At 37.1% G+C, this 26,332-nt stretch overlaps 1 protein-coding gene across 4 annotated transcripts in view; it reads right to left on the bottom strand.

Moving 5' to 3' along the window:
- FCHSD2 (FCH and double SH3 domains 2) overlaps positions 1-26,332 on the bottom strand; it is a 352,645-nt gene that overhangs the window by 234,771 nt on the left and 91,542 nt on the right. Inside the window, exon 1 of one of the 4 annotated variants that reach the window (XM_027848013.1) lies at positions 10,847-11,171. The exons of the other annotated variants lie outside the window; for them this stretch is intronic. The gene's annotated coding sequence lies outside the window, so the exon portion shown is untranslated. Of the gene's footprint in view, positions 1-10,846; positions 11,172-26,332 lie in introns of those variants that run through there. 4 annotated transcript variants of the gene reach the window in all.

Raw genomic sequence — 26,332 nt, 5'->3', positions numbered from 1 at the left:
AGGATCACAATTTTACAGTTGGGACTTTAGAGGTCATCTAGTTCAAAACCCTTATTTTATAAAGAAATTGAGGCCCAGAAAAATTAAATGAATTCAGGTAGTAAATGGCAGAGCTTTTATTCTAAATCAGGTCCTCTGACTCTAAACCGAGCACCCATCTACCACACCATTATTTTATGTGTAAGTTTTTAAGAATAAATGCTTTCATGGTCAAATAAGGAAATTCCAAGAAATGTATCTCATCAGTTATTTCACATATATTCTTCAAACACCTATTTCTTCAATAAAGGATGAAGGTAGTCTCAAATATGTGGTTATATATGTGAAGCACACAAACATTCACACATGTACACACTGACATACACAGAATAATAGTCATAGCTAGAGCTCCAAAGGACCACAGGAACAGCTAGGTGGTGCAGTGGTTAGAACACTAAATCTGGAGTCAGGAAGTCCTGAGTTCTAATTCAGCTTTAGATACTTACTATGTGACCCTAGGCAAGTCACTCAATCTGTCTGTTTTAGTTTCTTCAGCTATAAAATGGAGGCAATAAAAGCATCTATTTCCCCAGGGTTGTTATGAGGCTAAAATGAGAATATTTTTTAATATCTGTAAGTATCTGATGATGATGATGATGATGATGATGATAATGATGGTGTGGTCTGAATCAGGAATCCAAGATACTGGGTTTGAGTTCTGCCTCTGACACTACTTGTGCGAATTTAGGCAAGTTACTCATGCTCTCTGGGGCTTAGTTTCCTCATCTGGCCTAGATGGCCTTTAAAGTTCATTCTAACTCTCTCTGATCCAAGTTCAATGTGCTTATAATACAAGGGAAGAAACCAAGACCCAAAGAAGCCACATAATTTGCCCAAGGCCACATACTTGGGTCAGAGGCAAAGCCTGACATCTGACCTAGACTTGATCTAGAACCTAGATTTCTAGCTTTTTTAGCCCTGAGTTTTTTCCATTCCACTCCATTTCTACATAGCATTTCTTTATTAACATACAATTTCAACATAATATAAAATCTGAGCCAGAACACTTTAAACAAACAAATGTTTGATACTATAAAGTATTTCAGAGAATCACTGAAAGTCAAAGCTAAAAAGTACTTCAGAAATCATTCAGCTTTACATATTACAAATGGAGATATTAAGGTCCAAAGAACTGACATGATATAGATCGACAGATATAGATGTTGATAGATATTACTGCCTGGAAAAATTCTTATCATCAGTGGACTGGTCCCTTAATAATACGGTTTTTGACCATGTATGCAATAAAACAAACAAAAATACAAAATGACCCTCAGTCCTATACAGACCCTTTCTAATGCTATGGTTTCAGAAAGAAGGAAAAAGAGGCAGAGAATAATAAGAATTATCCATTTTAGACCATCTCTAAACATAAGATAGGTATTCTAAATATGAGATACTTTTCCAGTGATCAAGTAGTGAACATCCAACTAAAGGAACTGAATTGTATCAATTTTGACATTCTCACTATAAATATGTTGTTCAGTCATTTCAGTTGTCTCTGACTTATCATGACCCCACTTGGGGTTTTCTCAGCAAAAATACTGGAGGGGTTTTGCCATTTCCTTCTTCAGCTCATTTTACAGATGAGAAACTGAAGCAAATAGATTTAAATGACATGCCCAGGGTTATACAGCTAGTAAGTGTTAGAGGCTAGATTTGAACCCATGAAGATTAGTCTTTCTGATTCTAAGCCTACTCTCTCCACTGTACCACCTAGCTGCCCACAATATAAATGAAATCAAAATAAAGAAGGAAGTCACAGTTAAATGAAAGGAGAGCTCAAAGATACTCCTTGGAGAGAAAAATAAAGAACTGGTAGAGTTGATTTTATTATACATCCAAAAAAACAAAAACAAAAACAAGAAATGTCACTTTATGGAACATTTGGTCAGTTCATATTGTTATACTCATGATAAGTAGCTAAAAAAAGACTACCATAATTACTGCAGCTTATGTACCAACATCTGCTGAAGAGAAGACAGATTACAGACATTATACCAAGAACTGAGACAGACCTTCCAAAGAAAATCAACATATACTTTGATATTCTGTGGCTTTAAGGCAAATGTAGGCATAGATCAGGAAGGCAAAAAAAAAAAAAAAAGTTGGAAAATATGGTTTAAAAGAAAGGAATGTGAAAGGAAAAGGCAGACTACACATAAGTCTCAACACCAATACATCATGAATATTCTTAAAAAGAATTTGAATGTTGGTTATGGTGAGTACCAAATAATATCACCAAAAAATTGAATTGATTATGTCTTAACGGACAAGAAACAACTTAATGCTGATGTGGGAGTCATTCCTGAAGCAAATGTCTATGTAGAGTCAAGACTAACAACTTGCTAGGAAAAAAAAAGTAAAAAAAAAACAAATGTAAGAAAATGGAACTCAAAGCTCCAACTCGAACTTTTTAAGGATGTTATTAAAGGACTTGTGTGATTAGCATGATGAAAGAATAGTTGTTTTCTGCAAAACTCTACAACCCCCCCCCCAAAAAAAAACCTCAGGAAAAGGAAATGTGCACCAGATATTGAATAGCTAAAGCTGAATCCACAAGAAAATAAACAAAAAATAATAATTAAGGATTCCACAGAGATCATGGAACTACAGCAAGAAAGTTCATTCTGGTTCAAAAATGAAAAAATTTTAAAGTTATTAGGAATGAAATTAGGTTAGAAATCAGAGCTTTTAATACATAACTTTTAAAGACCAAAAAATTGAACACTACACTAATATTTTCTACAAAGAAGTAGAGGATCCGAAAGAAAAAACTGAAGACTTAGAACACAAAAATACCTAACTACAAGAAACTACAGCAGAAGAGAAGCAAAAGATAATAATATTTTTAAAGCCCAGGGGACTCTCTAATTAATAAATGGTCAAAGAATATGAATAGGCAGTTTTCAAATGAATAAATCCAAGCTACCAATAGCCATATTAAAAATTATCTAAATACCTAAAAATTAGAGAAATGCTCACTGAAACAACTCTGAGCTTCTTCACACCCCTCACCCTGGCAAAGATGATTAAAAAGGTCAATGACAAATACTAAAAGGACTGCAGGAAAACAGGTACATTAACGCACTGTTGGTAGAGCTGTGAAATGGTTCAGCCCTTCTGGAGAACAATTTGGAACTGCACTCCAGATTGAACTGAGCATATCCTTTAACCCAATGATATCATTACTAAGTCTATACCCCAAAGAAATGAAAGAAAGAGGAAAAAGACCTATATGTGGAAAAATACTTACAACAGCTCTTTTTCATGGTGACAAGTGGATACTGAAGGAGTGCTCATCAACTGGGGAATAGCAAACAAGTTAACGGTATATAAATGTGATGGAATACTATTGTGTTTTAAGAAATGATGAAGCTTCAAAGAAACTTGGGAAGACTTAAATGAACTAATGCAGAGTGAAACGAGTAATAAATTAACAACAAAATTTATGTCGTGCTTACTATGTGCCACATACTGTGCTAAGTGCTTTACAATTATTATCTCATTTGGTCTTCACAATGACCCTGGAAGGTAGGTGCTATTATTATTCCCATTTTACAGATGAGGAAACTGAGTCAAACAGGTTTGTGTGGGGGGTTTTTTTAAAGTCACTTCCGCATAGTAACAGCTAGTAAGTGTCTAAGGTTGTATTTGAACTCAGATCTTCTGACTCCAGATCTGGCATTCTGTTTCACTGTGTCACCTAGCTGCAGAATCAGGAGAACAATTTATACAGTAACAAAGTGATTAAAAAGACAAAAAACTTTGAAAGCTGCAGGAATTCTGATCAACTTAATGACCAACCACTACTCCAGAGGACTCATAATGAAATATGCTACCAACTTCCTCAACAAAGGTGAAGGATTCAAAGTATAGATTAAGACAATTGTTTTTTTTGGTCATGACCAATGTGGAAATCTGTTTTGCTTGAATATACATGTTTGTAATAGGGGTCTTTCTTTCTCAAGCTGGGGGAGGGGGACAGGAGATATAGGAGGAAGACCTGGTGAATTTTTATTGTGCAAAAAAGTGAAATTTAATTTTTAAAAAAGCCCAGGAGGATAGACTACAAAGTAATGTAAGCAAAACGAATCAAAGGGATAAAACACTGACTCATAAGGGAGTAAAAAATCAATACAAAAGAGGTAAATTGGGAAAAACACAAGTCCAATAATCATAATTTTAAATGGGAAGGATTAAAAAATCCAATATGAATTCTATAAGGTAAGCTGATTGATCTTGAAGATAGGATGCATATAAATGACTTAAAGATCAATGGTCTGTTACAAAAGCATGACAAATCACAAAAGCCTGAATATCATTCTGAAGTAAACTATATAAGAAAACTGAAAAAAACTCTTGATCAACTGAATCCACAGATTTTCACCAGATACAAAATCCACATTTAAAAGTGTATGGCACGTAGCAATTAAGTTTCCTAGTTTTATTAATAAACAACAAGTTCTGCCAATAGCCAGGAGAAATAGTCATCTGTGAAGGTATATCAATTCTAATAAGGTAGGATTATTCCACAGTCAAGAAAAATAAGAGGAAATAATATAATAGGATATTTCAAAGATCAAAGAATTCAAGGTGCAATGAAAAATAACGTCCTGCAAAGCTAAGCCTAATCAGTAATGACAAAAAGATGGACCTTCAACAAACGGGAGGCATTATAGAAAATCCTGAAAAAACAAAACAAAAATATAGAAAATATAACCTGCAAAAATTCCAAATAACATAAATACAAAAGTACAATAAATACAATTATTAATAAAACCAACTCTTTTTTTTTTTTTAATGTGGACCTGAGAAGAACAAAGAAAGACTGTCAAGGTACAAAAGGAAATAAGACGATATGCCACTTACAGAGCCAGCAAAAAGGGGTAAGGAAGAGCCAAATTAATATTCTGTGGACTAAATTCCATGATGCATGGAAGGAAAGAAGGAAGAAAGAAAGGGAAGGAGGATAGGGGAGGGAGGAAAAGTAGGTTAATTTGACAGCTGATTGGAGGGATTGGAGTGGGGAGAGATGTGAGGCAGAGAGACCCAAGCAGTGGGCTATTGCAATACTCCAGGCATAAGATGATGCGGGCCTGCACTAGAGTGGGGGCAGCATCAGAGGACAGAAGGGAGTGTATTCAAGAGATGTTGCAAGGGTGAAATCAACAGGCTTTGGCAACAGATCAGATATTGGGGGTACGGGATGAGAAAGAGTGAGGAGTTCAGGATGACACCAAGGTTTTGACACTGGAGGACTAATAGAATGGTGTTCACTTTGATAGCAATAAAGAAGTTAGAAGGAGGAGAGAATTTGTGGGGAAACATGAGTTCGTTTTCTTTTTCTTTTTTTTTTTTGGCTAGGCAATGGGGTTAAGTGACTTGCCCAAGTTCACACAGCTAGTAAGTGTCTGAGGCAGAATTTGAACTCAGTTCCTCCTGACTCCAGGGCTAGTGCTCTATCCACTGCACCACTTAGCTGCCCTGATGAGTTCATTTTTATACCTGCTGAGTTTAAGATGTCTATGGGATATCCAGTTCAAGATGTCTAACTGGCATTTGGAGATGAGAGACTGGAAAGAGGTTAGGGCTACACAAGTACATTTGAGAATAATCAGCATAGAGATGGATAACTGAATAAATGAGCTCATGAAATCATCAAGTGAAATAGTATAAACACATAAGAGAAGAGGACCAGCACAAAACCCTGGGGAACCCCCTGGTTAGCCACTATAATGTGGATGAAGAGCCAGAAAAGGATTTTTTTTAAAAACCTGAGAATAGAACATTTCCAGGATCAGTGTGGACCCTCCTCTCCACTGAGATAGATTACAGTCCCTCTATGCCTTAGCAGAAGGTTTCACTAACTTCTATGACTGAAGATGAGTAATCCTTGTGAGGAATGGGACAAATTCATCAACTTTGCGAAGTTCAAAGAACTAAGATTCAAAGAAGTAAAGAGATCCGTCCAAAGTAATAGCAGCAGTGAGCATTACGCTGGCATCTGAATCGAAATCTCTTGACTCCAAGTCCAGGGCTTTTTCAATTACACTGCATTGTCTGGGCTCTCATGAGCAATCAACTCCCAAGAAAATGACCCTAAAAATCTAGAAAATATTCCTAGAAATTAGTAAGATAATATTTCTAAATCCTAGTCTTCCTTCTGCCAAAGCATTTTATTCCTTCTCCTGAATCCACTGAAATTTAAAACTATCTCCCATGTGCCTTCCAAAATCTTACACGCCCCTTGAGTTCAACATTTTGGACATATTTTCTCCACCACTTTGTGACCAAATGATTACCTTTTGATTTACTGATAAATCATCGGTACATAGAACATGTTTCAGTTTACTATCTGCAATTTTGTACCTAATAATGATGGAAACTGTAAGCCAAATAGAACAGGGCTAAGGAAAGCCAAATTCATTGTCATCAAACAGATGCTCTTGGGAGATAAAGACAATGGACTCTGTCAATTCAAATAAATCCCAGACAAACAACTCTGAATAAAGCTTAAAATTAAAGACACGAGGAGAAAATTGCACAGATTCGTTAAGAAAATAATCCAATCTCTTTTCTGGTAAGGCACTGATGTGGTACACCATGTATACCCAAAATTTAAAGGAAGAAAACATGATAATTATTATTTTATTTTTATTAACTGTTAAACAGTATGTCAGTGTTACAGAAGACAATCTCTACCCCTGGAACAAAGGCTGTCATGATTAATCAAACCTCTAGCTTTTTGTCTCTGATCCCTCCAGTGTAAGTGAGCCTTTTCTCTCCTCAAATCTCCTAGCCTCTTGTGTTTGACTCACCTCCAGACAAATAATTACATTCTTACTAACATTAAAGGGATCTATAACAACAAAAATTCTTCAATGTTTACAAAGTATTTTCCTCACTTCCTTACAATCCTATGAACGCTCTGAAAAGTTAAAAGTGATTTGCCCAGGGTCACATAGCTTTTAAGCATTAAGAGAGGATTACAGCCAAAATTTCTTAGGACTCCAAATCTAGGACCTTAGCTTTTTTAGAACTGGTAGTAATAGTCACTGTATTTAGAATTAGAAGCCCTGTGTTTAAGTTCTGGTGCTACTACTTATATTTATATGATCTTGGATAGGGGCAGCTAGGTGGCACAGTAGATAGAGCACTGGCCCTGGAGTCATGAGGATCTGAGTTCAAATCCAGCCTCAGACACTTACTAGCTAGTTGTGTGACCCTGGGCAAGTCATTTAACCCCCACTGCCTCCAAAATTTAAAATATTTATGTCATATGACCTTGAGAAATTCACTTTTTTCTCAAGGGCCTCAGTTTCCTACTGCACAAAAGGAAAGAGCTGGACTAGATATTTAGAAAGACTCCTTTCACTAATAACAATCTATTTGACTATGATTTTATCAGACCTACAGCACAACTTTCCGTATTCCCAGATCAGTGTTTTCTGTCCTATAACACATCATGTTCTGAATGGATTTTCTAAGTTGTGAAGATGTACTAAAATGTTAGTATACTCTGCACATACATCAATATTAAAGAAGAAGCTAGAGGAAATTTTCACTTTCCTAAACATAGTTCTTGCCTAAAACTAGCAAAGATGTAATTTAGAAGGAATAGTCTTAAATCACACATAAAGAAAAATGAACAGAATAGAGCAGAAGTAGTACGTAAATTTCAAAGAGATTAGAGATTACTCTCCTAGTATCTCAGATAAAACAAAAAGACCAAAAACCCTAAATTTATCACCTGAGAATTTAGTAAAAACTGTGCTATCTTTCTATTTTTTTGCAACCCCACCCCCCACCCCTGCATCACTGGGCACTCTGCCAAATGCCATTTAATGTAAAATCTGTCTTTTTAATTCTTCCCCCCTTCACTAACTCAGTTACCAGCTCCAATAGCAATCTGTGTAATGAAAGGAATTCAATCAGCTAAACTAAGTGGAACAATTTTGACTTTAAAAAAAAAAAAACCAACAACAACATACCTCTGCCTCCATGCCTAGATAAATGCTTTCTTTCTTTCAAGGTTGAACCTTGGTGCTTGAGGCCTTTACTCATCTTCCCTAATAAATGGGTTCTCTTCTCAAATGTACTTAGAGCACTTTGTTATATTCTTTGAAATAAGTTTTTATTGATACCTTTGGGTCTGTATACATCACCATAAATTCCCTAGTATTCTTCCTCATCCATCCTCCCAGAAAGCTCTCATATATTAAGAATTACTTTTTAAAGACAAAAAAGAAAGAAAAATAGAAGGAAAAAAAATCAGCAAAACTGATAAATACATTTTTAAAAGTCTAAATATGTACAATACACAACAATACTTGTAGACCTCCCTTCTCTGCAGAGATGGGGTATAAATGTCTTCTCATATATCTTTGGAGTCATACTTGTTCTTCATAATTTTGCAACATTCACTTGATTGTTTTGTGGTTGTTCTTTCTACTTAAATTGTTGTAAGAATTTTATATATTATATTCTTACCTCTCCTTAGTATGTAGTCTAAGTAGTCTGTATGTAGTCACTTAAGTCTTTTCATCACACACATCATTTCTTACAATATGGTACTATTCCATTACACTACCACAGTTTGTTTAGCCACTCCCCAATCAATGGGCATTTGTTATATTTCCAATTCCTAGTTATCACAAAAAGTGCTATCAATATTTTGGTGTATATAGGGATTTTCTTCTTATCAATGACCTTGTTGTTTACCTTGTATTTATTATAATTAACTATGTAACTAGTAGATCAGCCGCAGTGAAATAAAAGCTTCTTGAGGGCAACAACTTTCATTTTTTATCATGGTAATCCTTAAGTCTAGAACACAGAAGGCATTAATGTCTATTGAACTGTGTAAAGTAAGTCATAACTATTTCTCTTAAAAATCCACTTCAAGATTATAAGTGATCCATGGACCACATGCCCAAGATTACACAGGATAGGGCTGGGACTCAAACCCAGATTTTACTAACTCCAAAGTCCAGCACTCTTTCCATGCACCCACTGCTTCTTGGAATTTGATACTAAAAGGAGAAAGCTCATTGGGTAGCAGTTCTCTAATTTGGCAAGTGAATGAAATAAAATGAAAATAATACATTCTTTTAGCATGTGTCATGCCAAGAATGGAGCACAACATTTTTCCACAGTTTAGAAATGCAAAATCCATGAAACAGAAAGACATTCTCTTATTTTGAGAACAGTACTTTACTATTACTTAGCTCTTAAACAATTTCCAACTATATTTAAATTTTTCATTATAAAACATAATAAAGACAAAGGCTTCTTATGTGTCTTTGCCAATAAAAAGCAAGAATTTGGGGACATTTTATTGCTGTTGTTGTTTCTTTAAGAATTTCACAATTATCTAATCTCAGAGTTAGAACATACGTGAGTCTGAGACACCCCCTTACTCAATGTATGAGTCTTCCCTACATCTTTAAAAAGTGGCACAGCCTATCTGCTCAAACATCTCCATAGGTAACTCCACAGGCAATTCACTAGAGAGTTTTTATTATGATTAAAACTGATCTTATTGATTAAAAATCTGTTTTGCTATGACTTCTCCCATCTCCCCAATCATCATCCTAGTTCTGTCCTCAGAAGCCCCATGAACAAACTTCATTTCTCTACTAGGTGACTGTTTTTCAGATACTTTAAGACAACAGTCTTGTTTTCAACTCCTTTCCCCCAAAGGTCTTCCTTTCCCTAGTCTAATCAGCCTCAATTTCTTCAACCATTCTTTTATCCCATCCTGAATGATTTCATCTAGGCTTTTATTTTGTTAAGCTCTCATCCTAAGAATTATATCAATTGTAATTGTCTTAGTACTGATACAATCCCTTCCCCTCGGGGAACATATAGTAAGTAGTCTACTTGGGACAAAGGAGATATGATATATATGCCATAAAAAACAGAGCACCAGGCCTGGAATCAAGAAGACCTGAGAAAAAAATCTAGCCTCAAATACTTACTAGATATATGACCCTGGGCAAGTCATTTAACCTCTACTTGTTTTAGTTTCCTCAACTACAAGGTGGGGATAATAATAGCACCTATCTGGCAGGGTTGTTGTGAGAATTAAATGAAATAATATTTGTAAAGTACTTAGTACAGCGCCTGACACACAGTAGGTGCCATACAAATTTTAATTATTTGTGACACAAGGTAGAAAAAATGATAGATGAGAGAGTCAGGCAAAGGGCTGTGAGAAATTTTAATGAAATATTATTTTCAACAAGAAAGAGAATCTAACAAAAAACAAATCTACTAATCTGGTTGGGAGTTATGTAAATAACGAAATGCTGAAAAGAAAGACTGCTCTTTCTACCCAAAATTGACTAGAAATAAAAACGTGTTGGGGATGGGAAAATTAGAGACAGATACACACACACATACAATAATAATATTTGGCGGGGGTGGTGGTGGAGAATGACCCAGACAGTTTATGTGAGTAGATAATACCACGAAAGAAAATTGAATAAGGCTGATTAACATAAAGGTAGAGCTACTTATTTTTTTAACACAAGAAGATGAGAAGATAGCAATGTGTTAGAATCTAGAAGAGCCCCAAACCCCCACTACTACTCCCTCCCCCACACATACACCAATAAAATTCCCCAGTAATGCACCAGAAGGAACAAGGATAAAGAAACCCAAAGAGAAACAAATATAAGCTCCTCTAAGCAGCCCTAGTACTACACACAAAGGCGGCTAGACTCCCACAGAAGCTCAGAGCTGAGACAAGCCCAGGCAGGCACAAGCCAAAGTCTGAATGCAGAGCAAGGCAAGGTCTTACCAGTGTCCAGGTAGCTTACCACAGGGGCAGCTTAGCAAGTAGGCATCCTGCCAGATTCACAGAAAGAGACAGGGCCAGACCAGTGCCCAAGCAGTTCATCCCCCAGCTCAAAGCTGCCTCCCCGCCTCAACCTCCCTGGGAAGGCACGGCAGTGGAAAGGGCCAGAGAATCGGTGCTGCCAGACCACAGCACAGAGGAAGCTCCCAGTAAGGAAGAGACCAACACAGGCCAAGAACAGCACCCAGTAAGCACAGCTCTGTGTCCTGACAATTTGGCACCCAAATAGCTTGGGCCTAAGACAGCCATAGCAGCCACGGGCCAGGGAAGCAACTGGGAAGACAAGCACCTAGGGTCTCCCAGGAAGACTGCCTGCTACTAGCACTGTAAACATAATTTGGGTGGGAACTTTCCAGAAAAAGAGCAAGGGACAGAGCCAAAGCCTGTTTCAAAACTATGCAAGAAGGAGACAAGGCCAAAACCGAAAACAAGTTACCAGGAGACTGAGCCAAAATCCAGTCATTCAGGCAGAAGGTAGGCAATTACTTAGCTACTGCAGCCAGGACAAAGCAGGGCCTGCCTGCATCATTCAAGAATAAGAAAGGGAGCAGAGTCTGACCCAAACACAAAACCCCAATCCAGAAACACTGGAGAGAAGAGTAAATAGAAGAAAATACCAAATACAATGAAGAAATACCTTGGACTGGAAAAAAAAACAAACAAAAACAAAAACCAAAAGATAAACCCAGGAAAAAAAAAAAGAATTCTAAAGCTATTCTAACTAAGGTGTCAGAGAAAAAAAAATGTCCTGGCCACAAAAATGACAAGATTACTTGGATGAACTGTAACAAGAAATACAAAGTGCAATGTTAAAGGAAAACAACAGCTCAGGAGGAAAGAACACAAGAAAATTCATAGCTTAGAACAGATGGTGGTAAGCCTTTCCCAAGAAATGAACTCCATGAAAACTTAGAATGGGCCAAACAGAAAGCAATGGCTCCATAAGACAAGAAATACTAAAGCAAAATCAAAGGTTGGGAGGTGGGGGAAGCAAAAAAAAAAAAAAAAAAAATTAGGCATATACAAAGAAAACAAGTGGCTTAGAAAACAGGTCAAAGAGAGAGGGAAGCTTCGAATAATCAAACATCTGAAAATCATGACTAAAAAAAAACCCAGAAGGCAAAGTGAAAATAGAATCTACTCATCAACTCCTGAAAGTATCCCCAAAATGAAACCTCCGAGAACACCATAAGCAAAATCCTGAGCTTCTAGGTCAAAGAAAAACAAAGACAAAAAGAAATAGTTCAATAACCATGGTGCCACAATCAGGATTACATAAAATTTAGGAGGTACCACTATAAAGGAGCACAGAACTTGAAATGTGATATTTCAAATGGCAAAATATATAGGCTTACAAACAAGAATAACAACCACCAAACGTGAGTATAATACTACAGGGGGAAATAGACCGTTAGTGAATTATAGGTTTTCTAAGTATTCCTGTTGAAAGAGTATAGCTGAATAAAAACTTTGGAATACAAACACAAAAATCAAGAGGAATATTAAAAAATAAAAATACAAATGAGTAATCAGAAGGGAATACAAAAGTGAGAATTCTTTATATTCTAACAGAGGGAGATTAAATTTAATAAACATGTATTAAGCACCTACTATGTGCCAGGCACTATGCTAAGTGCTAGGGATACAAATAAGAAAAAGAAAGACAGGTACTGCCCTCAAGGATCTTACAATCTAAGGGGAAAATAACATACAAAAGGAAGCTGAAAGTCTGGTAGGAGGTGGAGGGAGTGGGGTCCAGGGAAGGTACCCAACACAGGGCATGTTAGGTAAGTCAGAGAAGTCCCAAAGTAGTATAGCCAGGTGAGAAATGAGATATCTGCTCTGAGTTCTCTCCTTAAATGGAAGGTTTGGAGTTCATGGCTCTGTTCTTCATGTAGAGGAGCAGAGGGTAATAATGAGAAGATATACAAAGGCTGATGGCATCTTCTAGGATGATGAACTTTTCCATAATGAACTTTCTGGAGGCATGGTAGAGAAGTTAAAGAAGTCCCAAAGTAGTGCAGCCAGGTGAGAAATGAGATGGTCTGAGCTGAGATCTCTCCTTGGAGCCAGGACAACACGAGTTCAAATTTGGCCTCAGACACATTTACTCACTGTGTGAGGATACACAGATAGCAGGCACTACATAACTGCTAGCTAAAAAGAGGACAGCAGAATTGATTAGAAAGCAGAATCCAAAAATATGCTGTTTACAAGAAATATAATAGAAGTTTAAAGCTTAACAATTCACACAGGGCTAAAATGGAGGACAAGAGCAAAATGTATTAGGCTTTAAATGAACTCAAAAAAGCAGGGTTAACAATTTAGATTTCAGATAAGACAATAGTAAAAATGGACTGGAGTAAAACAGGTAAGCAGAAAAACTACATTATGTGTAAAGAATTTATAATGAACCAATAAAAATATTTAACATGCATGTATTGAGTGGCACAGAATATAAATACTTAAAAGTTAATTAAATATTGAGTCATAAATAATAAAATTATATTAGTGGTAGCCCTCAAAATACCCCTTTCAGACTTATACCAATCTAAAAAAAAAAAAAGAAATAAGAAAAAAGTTATGGACCTAAATGGAACCTTAGAAAAATCATTTATTTCTGAATACGGCATTTTAACAAAAATTTAACATGTATTGGGGCATTAAAAACCTCACAAACAAATGCAAAAATACCGATCCATTCCTTATTGACACATGGTGAAATAAAAATTATATTCAATAAAGGGTTTTTGAAAAAAGCATTAAAATTAATTGGAGACAAGTAATTTAATCCCAAAGAACTGGTGGCCCAAAATATAAATCACAGAAACAATAGGAAAGTCCATCATAGAAAATGACAACAGAAAGAAAATATAGCAAAATTTCTGGACTGGAGCTAAAGCAGACCTTAAGAAAAACTGATATCTCAAACTATTTTTATCAGCAAAGGAAAGAGTGGATCAATGAATTGGGTATGGAATTAAAATATCTAGTAAAGCAACAATTTTAAAAAAAAAAACCAGAGAATCAAATTAGAAAGCCTGAAAAATCAAAGAAGAGATTAACAGAATTGGAAGCAAAAAATCTATTGATTGGCAAATTAAAATAGGAACTTATCTGGAAAAAAAAGAAAAAGAAAAACAGTCTGATTTCTAAGAGAGATAAATCAAATTATTTATATCAAAAAAAGGGATAAGACACATGTTGGAGGGGCTGCAGGTAAAGAGGTACATTAACGAATACACTGCTGATGAAGCTACCAATAAATCTAGTCATTCTGTAAAGCAATTTGGAATTATGATTCAAAAGTTAGGAAACTTGCATAATATTTGACCCAGACATACCACTCCTAGGTCTATATCCTAGAGATCAAAGAAAGAGGAAGACGACCCATATGTACAAAAATATCTATAGCAGTTCTTTTTGTAGTAGTAAAGAAGAAGGTACATGTTATGTCCCTGTAATAGAATATTACTGTGACATAAGAAATGATAAAATGCATAGTTTCAGAGAAACCTAGGAAGAATTTTATCATGTAAGCGGAGAGAGCAGAATAATTAAAGAAGATTAAAAATCTGACCAATGCAATGACCAATCATGATTCAAAAAGACCAATGAGAAGCATTTATCCAATTTCCTGACAGAAGTATATGGAGTCAACATGTCTTCCTTCCATTAAAATGTACAATCACAGAGAGAAGCAAGTAGAACCAGAAGCACAATTTATACAGTAACAACACTATAAAGACAAGTTTGAGGGACTTCAGAACTCTGGTTGATGCAATGACTAACCGCGATTCCAGAGGACTTATAGTGAAATATCTTACCCACTGACAGGTGGATACCTTCAAATATGGCCAATGTGGGAATTTATTTTATTTGACTATGCATATTTGCTTAAAGGATTTAGCTTCTTTTTTTTTTTTGAAGAAAAAAAAAAAGATTTTTGTTGGTATCTTTCGTTTATAAATCACCTAGATTTCACCTTTAACTCTTCTCTTACTCTTCTTTATAATTTTTAAGAGCAAGACAAAATAAAATTAGCAAAACCAAAGATGCAGAAGGGAATAAAGAGTTAGTAATAGATAAGGCTCCCAAAAGAGAAAAAAGAAAGAGAAAAAAGGGTACTGAAGAACTTTTTTAAAAAAACCAAACACAAGGAAGGCCAGAAAGACCCAAACACAAGCAGGTTATTTTTGAAAGCTACATGTTGAAGTTACTGTATACTTAAAAGAAAAAGCAAGTACTATGTAACAGAGTCACCATTTCACATACAGTCCTTTTTTCTGTTCTACTTTACATATGGAAATTCTGATTGTATTCAGTGTTTTTTTTAAGTTTAGAATAAGTTTATTTATCTGTGTTTACACGGTGTGTGTGTGTGTGTGTGTGTGTGTGTGTGTGAGAGAGAGAGAGAGAGAGAGAGAGAGAGAGAGAGAGACAGATATCTATCCCGGTCCTCTCATATCCCATCCCCATCCTCCAAACCCCCAGAGGACTGAGTTTTTTGAAGGCAAGTACCATTTTGTCTTTTCATCCCCCACAACCTAGCAGTGTGCCCAGCACAGAGGAGACATGTAATAAATGCTTGCTGAACAGATCTGAACTGAAATTGTACTGTGGAGATAATTAGTTCACTGCTAATTTTTCTCTCCAACCTGTGAATTCACAGATATGTGGAGCTTCTGGTGAGGAATTTCCTGTGCCTAAGCAGTGAGGTTCCTCTGCCACTTATCATCTTAGATAAGTCCCAGAGGTACCACGGGCACAAAGCCAGCCAAGATGTAGCAGAGATGGGACGAAAACCCCAGCTTTTCTAACCCTATTCACTCCACCCTCATGTTTTTCTTTTAAGCTATATTATTCCCTCTAGCACCTAACACAGTACATTTGATATAATAGGAGCTTAAATGTCTATTGAAAGGAAAATAACTCACATTTATGTAGTTGAATAATTTAGCAAAGCAATTCTCTCACAACATCCCTGTGTGACAGACTATGAAGTATTATTTCTACTTTACAGATGAAGAAACTGAGGCTGATAGGAAATTGCATGGCCACTGAAGTTCCTTTCATCTCTGAGATTTTGTGATTCTAATTTGCCCAATGATCCCAGAGGTAACGTGGCAGAGTTGGCATTTTAACTCAGCAGTTCCCTGGAAGCCTAGAACCCTTTCTGTCACACTCTGCCTACCTTGTTGCACTGTTAGAAGAGCAAGAGGAAGGTGTTCTATCGTTCTTATTTTGTTGCACAACATACATATTATAACATCCAAATGGTATTAATATTATTAAAAAAAAAATGGAAAGACATCTTGCCATAAAGAGTCGATCGAAAAAGTCAATCTGCTCACACATAACAGTTAATATCACACAAGATTCCACAATACAAGTTCCGTGACCATTAATAAAAAGAAGTCAAGCTCATCTTATTTAAAAGGTGCATTTAAAGAAAAATTTACCCTATGAATAGGTAATCTATAGCCTTAAAAGGTATGGTGAATTGGTGGTGCTAATTAGCTCTAATGTCATTAAATGACATTAGAGTATTCATTTCTAAGGACATAGAATATTTTAAAATCTTTACTATATAAGCTGCATATAGCCAATCCTCAATTACTCTAAGACAAATTATTCCCATGTCAATTCTTGCTTTTAATTTCCTTTCAACATTACCATCTTCTCTGCTTAAGTAATATTATTATTACGTCTTTATTCTCCTGGTAAAATACAGTGTTCTACATAGTAGCGGCCAAAAGCATGACGGGGTGGAAAAAATACTCTAGTCAATAGACTTGCTCTGGGTTTGAATATTAATTCTAATTACTAGTTATGTGACTTGGGAATGAAGTCTCTTTTCTCCTTCAAACTCAGGTTCTGATCTGTAAGGCTCTTTTAAGTTCTAAATCCTATTTGATGAATGGAAGGAGGTTTGAGGTTCCCACTTTTCAAATCTAAATACTGAATTACCTCTCCTAGGAACATTAGGCAGTATGCAAATCTCAAGAAAGAGACCAAGCAGAAAATGTAGACTAGCTTCTGGTCTCCATCTGGGTGGTGATGTTGTCCATTTGATTCATTTCAATAAAACTTTTAAGATCTATGTGTCTAATTCCATTTAGCAAGGAGTTATTAAGTGAGCAGGGGTCTAGAAAGAGAAATCTGACACTTCCAAGCTCCTTCTGTATTGACTCTCCACAGCATGGTTACTTCATTTTGTTAGATTCTGTGAACTTCCAGAAACACTATTTTAAAACCTAAGAACAAACATCACTCTGTTTTATCTCTTCTGTTTTATACTTTCTCCTAGGCCCTTGATTAGCACCAGTTACATACTACCATTAAAAAAAGAATATAGTCTCCCTGCCACTTACTACTTAGGTGCTCATGTATAGGTCCCCCTTCTGAGCCTCAGTTTCCTCATCTTTAGAATACTTACCTGAGAGTCATCAACTCAACAAGTATCTATTAACTATTTACTATGTGCCAGGCATTTTGCTAAGAGATACAAAGGCGAAAACCTAGCCTCTTCCTTCAAGAATTTCACATTATAACTGAGGAGACAACATGCAAACAACTAGCACATACAAGACATATAGAGGATAAATGCTTTGTATATAATAATAACAACAGTAACTTTACATTTACAGAGTGATTTGATGTTTAATCTTAAAGAAATAAAAATGTGAGCATCAGGCTTTGCCACTCTATTTCCACCCCCCTACCCCTTCACCCATGAAGTCCCAGGGCCGAGACTGAAAATGTAGTCTCCTAACTCCAAGACTGGAATTCTATCTGCTACACTACACTGCAGTGACCTCCAATCTAGCTTTCACTGGATTCTCTTATATGTGAATTGGTGGCCACTAACCTTTCTTAACTGAATGAAAGCTGTTTTTCTTTCATTTCTAATCTCTATAATAGATAGGGGCTCTCATTTTAATCTCTCTATTTCTCTAGATAACATTCTAAATTCCCTTGAGTACAGACTCTCATTAGAAATTTCTAGCATTTCCTGGTTTCAGCTATTCAAAGATCCCACAGGAATAGAGAACTGTACAGTACATTTCAATACTTCTCCCTCTGGCTGAAAATAGGGAATTCAGGGGCATACTAAAAATAGGGACTATAACTTCAAAAAATTGTGAAAGGTTTGTATTTTCAAGACATCATAAATTTTTATTCATCTAAAATGAACAAAAGCATCAAACTGGGATACACAAATACAAAGCCTCAAATGTCAATACACCTTGAAGATAGCAACTGTAGCCATAAATTGTAGTCCATCTTTATGGGTTCACAGTATAGAAGCAACTTTATCAGTCTATCAGTCACATTTGTACATATAAATAACACACAGAAGCTCACACAGTGTCAGTGCTGGGAGAGGACAGAGCCATAGAATCAAAAAATTCATGGATTTAGAGCTAGAGGGGGGCTTAGAGGTCACTGAGCCCATCCCCTTATTTTACAGACAAGTAAACTGAGGGAAAATGACCTGCCCAGGGTCACATGGCTAGTAAGTGTCTGAGGGAGAATTAGAAGAAATCTTATTAACACAGAAACTAGCATTCTAGTACAACTCCCAATTTGACTGATAAAGAAACTGAAAGCCAGAGGTGGGAAGGGCCACCTAGCATAGTGGAAAGAGAACAGGATTTGAAAGTCAAGAAATACAAGGTCAAATCCTATCTTTGCCATTTATTAACTCTGTGACCAAAGACATGTTTCTACCCTGGTTACCCTCAATTTCCTCATCTGTGAAATGAGGATAACAATAATTATACCATGTACTCCATAGGTTTGTGAGACAAACACTTTGTAAACTTTAAAGTACTACAGAAACAGAAGCTGTTGTTAGAATTCAGATCACTTGGGTTTAATGACTTTTTTCATATTCGCACATTTGGTCTGTGCTAGTTTTTTTGGTTATCCTAAGTACGGATGTTATTTAGGAATACTGTTTGTTCTAAGTCAATGTAGTAAACTAAACTAAGATATTTGTAAGGTGATCTTTCACCACAATCAGCAATTATATTGATTTTGTTCAGCTACAGTGAGAAATCCACCAGCCCGCCCCCCTCCAATCCCCCAATGTATTTAGGTCCTTAAATCACAAGTGTCTCTTCCAATCAGAAAGACATATGTTGGATACAGTGGCTCTACTGCAATTTTACCTTTTACCTGGAGCCTGAGTGAGGAACTAGAAAAGGATCTATGAGAGGAAACAGAAACAGCTATCACCAAGATGGTCAATGATCCTGTAACTGTTAAACTGTCTTTTCTTACTCCTAAACCCTCTTCATTCCACTGCAGCTTTGGACACAGTTGATTACTCCTTTCTGAGTATTCTTTCCCTTTATGCTGTCCTAAGGCTGTTTTCTCCTGGTTCTCCTCTGGACGATATGACTATTCCTCTTCAGTTTCCTCTGACAGATCATCATCCATGTTCCTCCTCCTACCCCTGGGTATTCCCAAGACTGTCATATGTCCTTGTCTTCCCTCGTTAGGTGATCTCATCAACTTTCATGGGTTTAATTAGCACCTCTATGTAGATGATTCCTGAATCTATATATTCATCCCTAACTCTCTCTCCTTAAATCCAGTCTGACATCAGCAACTGACTGCTAGTCTCTGATGAGGATGGGATCTGGACCCCAAAAAAGGAAAAATCCTGGACTTTCCCACATGGCCAAATCTCTGGCATTGGCCTGAGGCTATAATCCACTCAACTGGCCTTCCATTGTGGCTACTGCCCAATCTCTTAAATCTGTTCAGTTACGTCCCCTGGCCACTTCCCACCCTTAATCTATCTAGACTCCATTGTCCCTTGGCCATGTGGTCCAGGTCCCTGGTTTTCTGTTCACCCCAACATACTGGCCACTCCCACCTAGATCCTCCTTAGACCCCTTCTTCCAGTTACCTCAAACTACTTGGCTACTCCTAGATCCTTCCCACAGTCTTTCTGTAATAAGGTCCATCTTGTCTCCATTAAGGTACTCAGATTCTTAAGATCTGGCCTGTTTGCACTAATGATCCAAATGCTCAGATTCCTTAAGAGTCTGGCCAACATGGCAGACGTTCTATTAAACCCTGTCTTTGGCTGAAAGAAGGTTTGGGTTGAATTCATTCAGGCAGGACCCGCATGTTATGATTTTGGGGTCCCAGCACCCCTAACCCTTTAAACCTCAACAGTCTCCACTTGGATATCCCCATGACATCTGAAATTCAATACATACAAATTAGAATTTATCTTCCCTGTTCTTCCTCCAAACTTCATTTTTTCCATTGAGGGTATTACCAGTCACCCAAGTTCACAACCTCAGTGTCATTCTCTACTTTTTTCTTCCCCTCACCCCCCATATCTAATCAGTTGACAAATATTGTCAATTCTACCTCTACAAGATCCCTCTGCATGGGCCCCTTCTCTCCACTCACATGGCCCCACATTAGTTCATGCCTTCATTTGACCTACTACAATAACCTCTTAATTGGAGTATTACCAAAAGAGTCTTCTTAAAGCACAGGTAAGACTATGTTACTCCACTGATCAAGAATTTTCAATGGCTCCCTATTGCCTCTAGATAAAAAAAAAACTTTCTAGTTTGGGATTTTAAGCTCTTCACAGTCTGATACAGACCACAATCTGATACAGACAGGTATAGGCCCTGGAAACACATCCCCCACACACAACTTCCTCACATGGCCAAGTCTCTGGCATTTGCCTAAGGATGTGATCCTTTCAACTGGCCTTTCACTGTGGCCCCATAGTCTGCACCTGGCCCCACTCTAGCTCACCACTCCTTAATTTCATCTAGACCCTGCATTCACCTTGGGCACCTGGCCCTTCTGGGCCCTCCTCTGTTACCTCCCAATCACCCCAGCCTAATGACCACTCCTAGATCCTTCCCAGAGTCTTTCTGTACATAAGTTCCATCTCTTTCCTCCCCCCCCCCATTAAATTGCTCAAATTCTTTAAAAGTCTGGCAGATAATGCGGATTTTAAAATCATGTCCACCCTCAATAGGTGTTCTAATAAAACTTGTCTTTGGGTGAAAGGTTTGAGTCGAATTCATTCAAGGCAGACCTGCATCGCTATTTCGGGGTCCCAGCACCCCTAAACCTCAACAATACCATACTTATTTCATATTGTCCTCTTTTACGTACTTTGTGCTCTAACCCAACAGTCCTGTTTTCTGTTTCTTAACTTATCATTCTATCTCCTAGCCTGAAAATGTTTCCCCAAGGCTCTCCCAAACCTGGAATATCCACCCTCCTCACTTATACCTTGTACTTCTTTCAAGACTCTGCTCTAGTTCTACAGTCTTCTTTATTAAATTTGACATTATGATATTCAAGCCTGTCAAATCGTTTTTGGATTCTGTCTTTTAGTATGTTACCTAACTTTGCCAATTTTATGTCATCTGTAAATTAAATAAGTACATCATCTATGTCTCCTGCCAAGTCAAGGACAAAAAAATGTAGATCAGGATAGTGGAGGGATCCATTCCTGGGGTACTCCAAGAAACCTGTATCTAGACTGAGATCAATATTAATCATTACTTTTGGGGGCTGTTCACTCAGTCATTCCCAATTCTGACTACCTGTATCAAATCAATAGCTCTCCATCTCATCCACGACAGAGAGATTGTCAGATATCTTGCCAAAAACCACTCCCTACAACATTTTCCATTTGATCTATTAGTGAGACTATAAAAGGGAAATCAAGTGAGTCTGATATGACCTATTCTTGATAGACTCATACTAACTCTCAGTGATCAAAAGTATCCCTTTCACAAGGTGTTTTACAATTTTGCTAGAAATTAAAGGGTACATTTTGAAGAGTAGAGTTTCAAAATTATAAAATACTGTTTAAGTGCTCACTTTCTCAATTTGAGATAAATATATTTCTCCTAAAGCTAATGTGCAAAAAATAACAAGTACTTATAAAACAATTACTGTTACATATATCTTAAAATAGGCTTTCAGCAGCCATGATGGGATAAAGAATCATGGCAACACCAGCTGCTACTAAATACAACAACAAAGCATGCTCTTTTGAGTGAATACAAAAGAATACTTTTTGTGCATTTGTTCAACAAATAGTTAAGGCTCTATGTAGAGTATTATGTAAGGCTCTGAGAAAGATACAAAGATTAGTAGTAAACAGTCCCTGTCCTCAAGAACCTTACAGCTTAATTTGAACTAACAAAGCTACTTCTATGGGCCTCTGCAACCTTTTCTGTAAAATGAGAGGCACAGACTAACTCTAATTCTAAACCTATGATGTTCTAAGAATGTAAGACAGGGATACAGATTAATAAAATATAATTTAGAACAAATAAACAGATAAGAGCAACATCATGAATTATAAAAAATGAGGGAAAAGAATGCTATAAGACCATTAAGGGAAAATCAATTTTAAGTCATCCTGTAGAGGGTAAGTTAATTGAGCCCCCTTTGAAAGCAAAGCATACTTCTTTTCATAAAATGTAAAACATTCTATTATTATGGAGATGTGAAAAAACAAAACAAAACTAACCTGGAAGAACCAAGAAAGCAGAAGGATGTTGTGAAAGACAACATAATTTCACAGAAAGAGTTCTGGCAGCCGGGAGCCCCCAAATATCATTAAGCTTTGGCCTTAAGAGTCATAAGGCTAGGGCCTGAGTTGTAGCTTGACCTATCTGAGGCTGTTTCCATATCGTGAAAAAAGGAGTAATATTACTTGCACTACTTACATTAATAGGGTTGCGGTCACTCTCCAAGACAAAAAGCACCGGTGGTTCTTTACTGCTTCTAGGATAAAATACAAACTCCTCGGTTTGGATCTTATATCCCATCCAAGTATCAGTCATGACCATTTTTTTGCCATCTAGTCTGCTGTTGCACTATGGACCCCAGGGCCACCTAATACCATGCTCTGGATGATTGAATTCACTCAGCTTTGACCACTACGTTGTCTTGATTGGTGAGTCAACTAGCACAGGATGCATGGTCCTCAATAACTAACTGAATCCAGACCATTTTCATATTTCATCCAACTGTCCAACCTCCCTGCCCACCATCCCATACTCATACCATGTATCCTTTCCCACCTCTTGCTCTAGAAACAGTAATCAAATCAATACTACCATTATTTCTGGAAAGGACATATGATGTTATTCCTCTATGGCTCCACTTATTGGCCCTGTGACTTCTCAAACTAAAGCACAGTTTCCTGGCCACTACTTTCTCATATGCATAATGTTCTCCTAGGGTGTAAAACTCCTTGAGAATGGGTACTGTCTTGCTCTTTTATTTTAATTATCACTCAATCATAAACTTTAGACTATCTGCAGAAAAAAATTATTGGAACTGTAATGATGCTGCAGAGGAATTTATTTGCATTGGCTAAGGAACTTGGTCATGCCCTAGAAGTTATCCATAAAATATCAAGCTAACTAGATCCAAAGTAACTGAAGCATTTGGATTCCAAGAACAGAGTCCAGTTGAATCCCCTGAGAAGGAGTCATATAGAAAGCAACCAAGGGGTACAATTCAGCTTCAGCCTTGGTCTCCTCTTCCCCCACCACCCTTTCGGCCCAAGGAAAATTAAGTTTCAAAGAGACTGGAGAATTTTGGAGTTCCCATCTTCATCAGGATCTTAACATTGTCCCCAAATCTACCACATTCTCTTCCGTGGGACAGCAGTGTCTACACTGGGAACCAAGGTCAAACTGGACATGGATTCCTATCACAATCCTATAAAGAACCCAAGAAACTACACCATGAATGAAGGAAACTTCTTGCGTCCTCCGGAGAAAAGGACTTTCAGCAATTCAGAGCTGTTACCCCTTTGCCATGTGTTCATTTATTCCTTCATTTCTGTGTATTAGCTTTCCCAATCACTTGTCCTTATCTTGTTTCTTTGATGAGATTTGTCACTGCAGATTCAAGTTTTTCTGTTCTCTCATTTATATTTCTGCTGTGCAAGCTGTAAATTCTGCTCTCACAGTCTCATTTCTCTTTTAAACTATTCAGGAACAGAATGTTGTGGTTCCATATTTTGCTCAAAAATCCATAGGGATTCTCTGCCTAATCAAGTGTTGAATAATTTTCCTTTGTTTTACAGTGTCTATTCATAGAGGCCTGAACTCATTTACTAGATCTGGAGGTCATATTTCCTTATACTATTAATGTTTTCCCTGTTGGTTTATCTGCTTATGCTCAAGATCTTCAAGGTTTTTTTTTTTCCTGGAGTTCTTTGGTAATTTCAGTTTTTCCCTTATTTCCCCCTGTTGCTAACTTTCTGTCTCACTCCCTTCTAATGGTGGGTTCCCTGGGGACTGGATTTCAAAGTATCTCAGCCTCCTTTCACACTGGGCAATTCATGGTTCACCAGTCTAGGTCTCTGCCCCAGGTGAATTTTAGGGAGGAAAAACTGGCCTCAACTAAATTCTGGGCTCTTTCTCGAATGATCAGGGGAATGTCACATAATCCCACATACATGGAGTCCTGTCCTGTTCCCTCTGTTCCTCAGTTCTCTGGATCAGCAGTACAGGGTGCTGCCACATTGGTACTAGTGCAGCCTGGACAGATGTCTGTTGTTTGGAGTTTGGATCTCTGATGCTTGGGAAGGAAAAAGGAGGTTTTTTGGAGTGTGGGGCTGAGCTGTACTACAAAGCCAGATACATGTTCTTTCCCTCTATTTCTCTGCTCTCCTGCATAAAACTCTTGAAGCACACTGGCTATCATGACCTCATCAAATTTTTGTAGTCTGGTGTTTTGGATCTCTAGGCACTGAAAAGGAGAGGAGGTCAGGGTGTGAGGATGCATTCTTTTCCAAGCCTGTACGTCAGGTGGCTAGTGCAGTCTTGTTGCAATGAGCACTATGTATTTTCTAAGCTTGAATACACTTTCCCATGGGAACTATACATACTGATGGGAGAGTACATCACAGATTTGGGGGGGGGAGGGGAGAACAGTGTATATTTTGTACCAACCTTGATACCACCTTAATATAAACATCCACTTCTAAAGTCTGACTGAATAAATGATTCTCAAATGATTAGCATATTAGGAAATACAGTGGTGGGGGCCAGTGAGTTATAGTTGATTGTTGTTTGTCCTTCATTCTTGAAGAGAACCATGCCATCAGGAAGGTGATGTCATGACTTGTAAAAGAACTGGATTTAAGTGAGTCAGGGTTGTGCAAAGCCAGCAGCCTCACTCTCTCCTCCAGAGCCATCTGGATCCAGTGGCAAAATATAGATCAGAATGACTAGAGATGGCCCTAGAGGCAATGGCAGACCTTGGCCTTTTACTAAAATGAAATGAAAGAAAAACAGCTTTCATTCAGTTAAGAAAGGTAGTTAAATAACCATGGAAACTATAGCTAATATAAGAAGTATGAATTTTGCATCTCTAAAATATTAATGACTAGCAGTTTGTACTAGGTGCACAATGATTGCACATCAATGTTCATTTTTTCCTTTGAAGCAGTTTTAGACTGCTTGCCTTATTTGTGACATGAGTCTAAGACAACTTGTCTGAGATAATTTTGGACCACAGGTCATAGGATAAGATTTGGTTGCTGGCCTAGAAGCCCTAAGAATTTAACCCTACACTTACAGACGATGTTCTATCTCCTATCATCCAAGGCCTAGGATGTCCATTCTTCTCACCTCCACTTCTTAAAATCCTTTACTTACTTCAAAGTTCAGCTTAAGTGCCACCTCCTATATGATGACTTTCCTGATCCCCTCAGCTACTAATGTTGTTCCCACTCCCCAATTACCTCATGTGTACTCTGTATTTACATATACATGTAAATATCCCCCAAAAGAATAGAATCTCTTTGACAGCAAGGACTGTTGCTTTTTTTCCTTGTATCCCCTACACAGTGATCACTGTCAGAAGATTACTTTGTAAAATGTAAAATGTTACCACAGAGAACTACTGTTTGTTATTCTTAGCCCAGATCTAGTCATCAATTAGATGCGCATATCAACTTTGTATTGAAAAACACTTTAGAGATGATTTAGTCTAATACACTAATTCTACAGATACAAAAATTGAATCCTAGAGAGATTATGTGACTTGCTCTAGGTCACATTGTTAGTAACAGAGCCAGCACTTGAACCAGGTTCACTGCTTCTACACCCTGGGCTCTTTCCACTCTACCACAATGCTGCTTCTCTCTAGGCCTTCCTTTTCCCACCTGTATATGGAAAGGATCAAGCTAGATGATTTTTGTGATCAACTTTGTGATTTTTTTTATAAACTGTTTTTATTTATTTTTTAATTAATTTATTTTTATTTATCAACAATATAATCACTTCTAAATCAAACATTTGTGTGTATATAAATATATGTATATATACATACATATATAAACACTTCTAAATTAAACATATATATACATCTCTATACAGAGATACAGATATA

Source organism: Vombatus ursinus, unplaced genomic scaffold (assembly GCF_900497805.2).
Source record: "Vombatus ursinus unplaced genomic scaffold, bare-nosed wombat genome assembly UNPS02005659.1, whole genome shotgun sequence".
Taxonomy (NCBI): domain Eukaryota; kingdom Metazoa; phylum Chordata; class Mammalia; order Diprotodontia; family Vombatidae; genus Vombatus; species Vombatus ursinus.
Note: the sequence above shows the minus strand (reverse complement) of the source record. Positions and strands in the feature narration are given on the sequence as shown.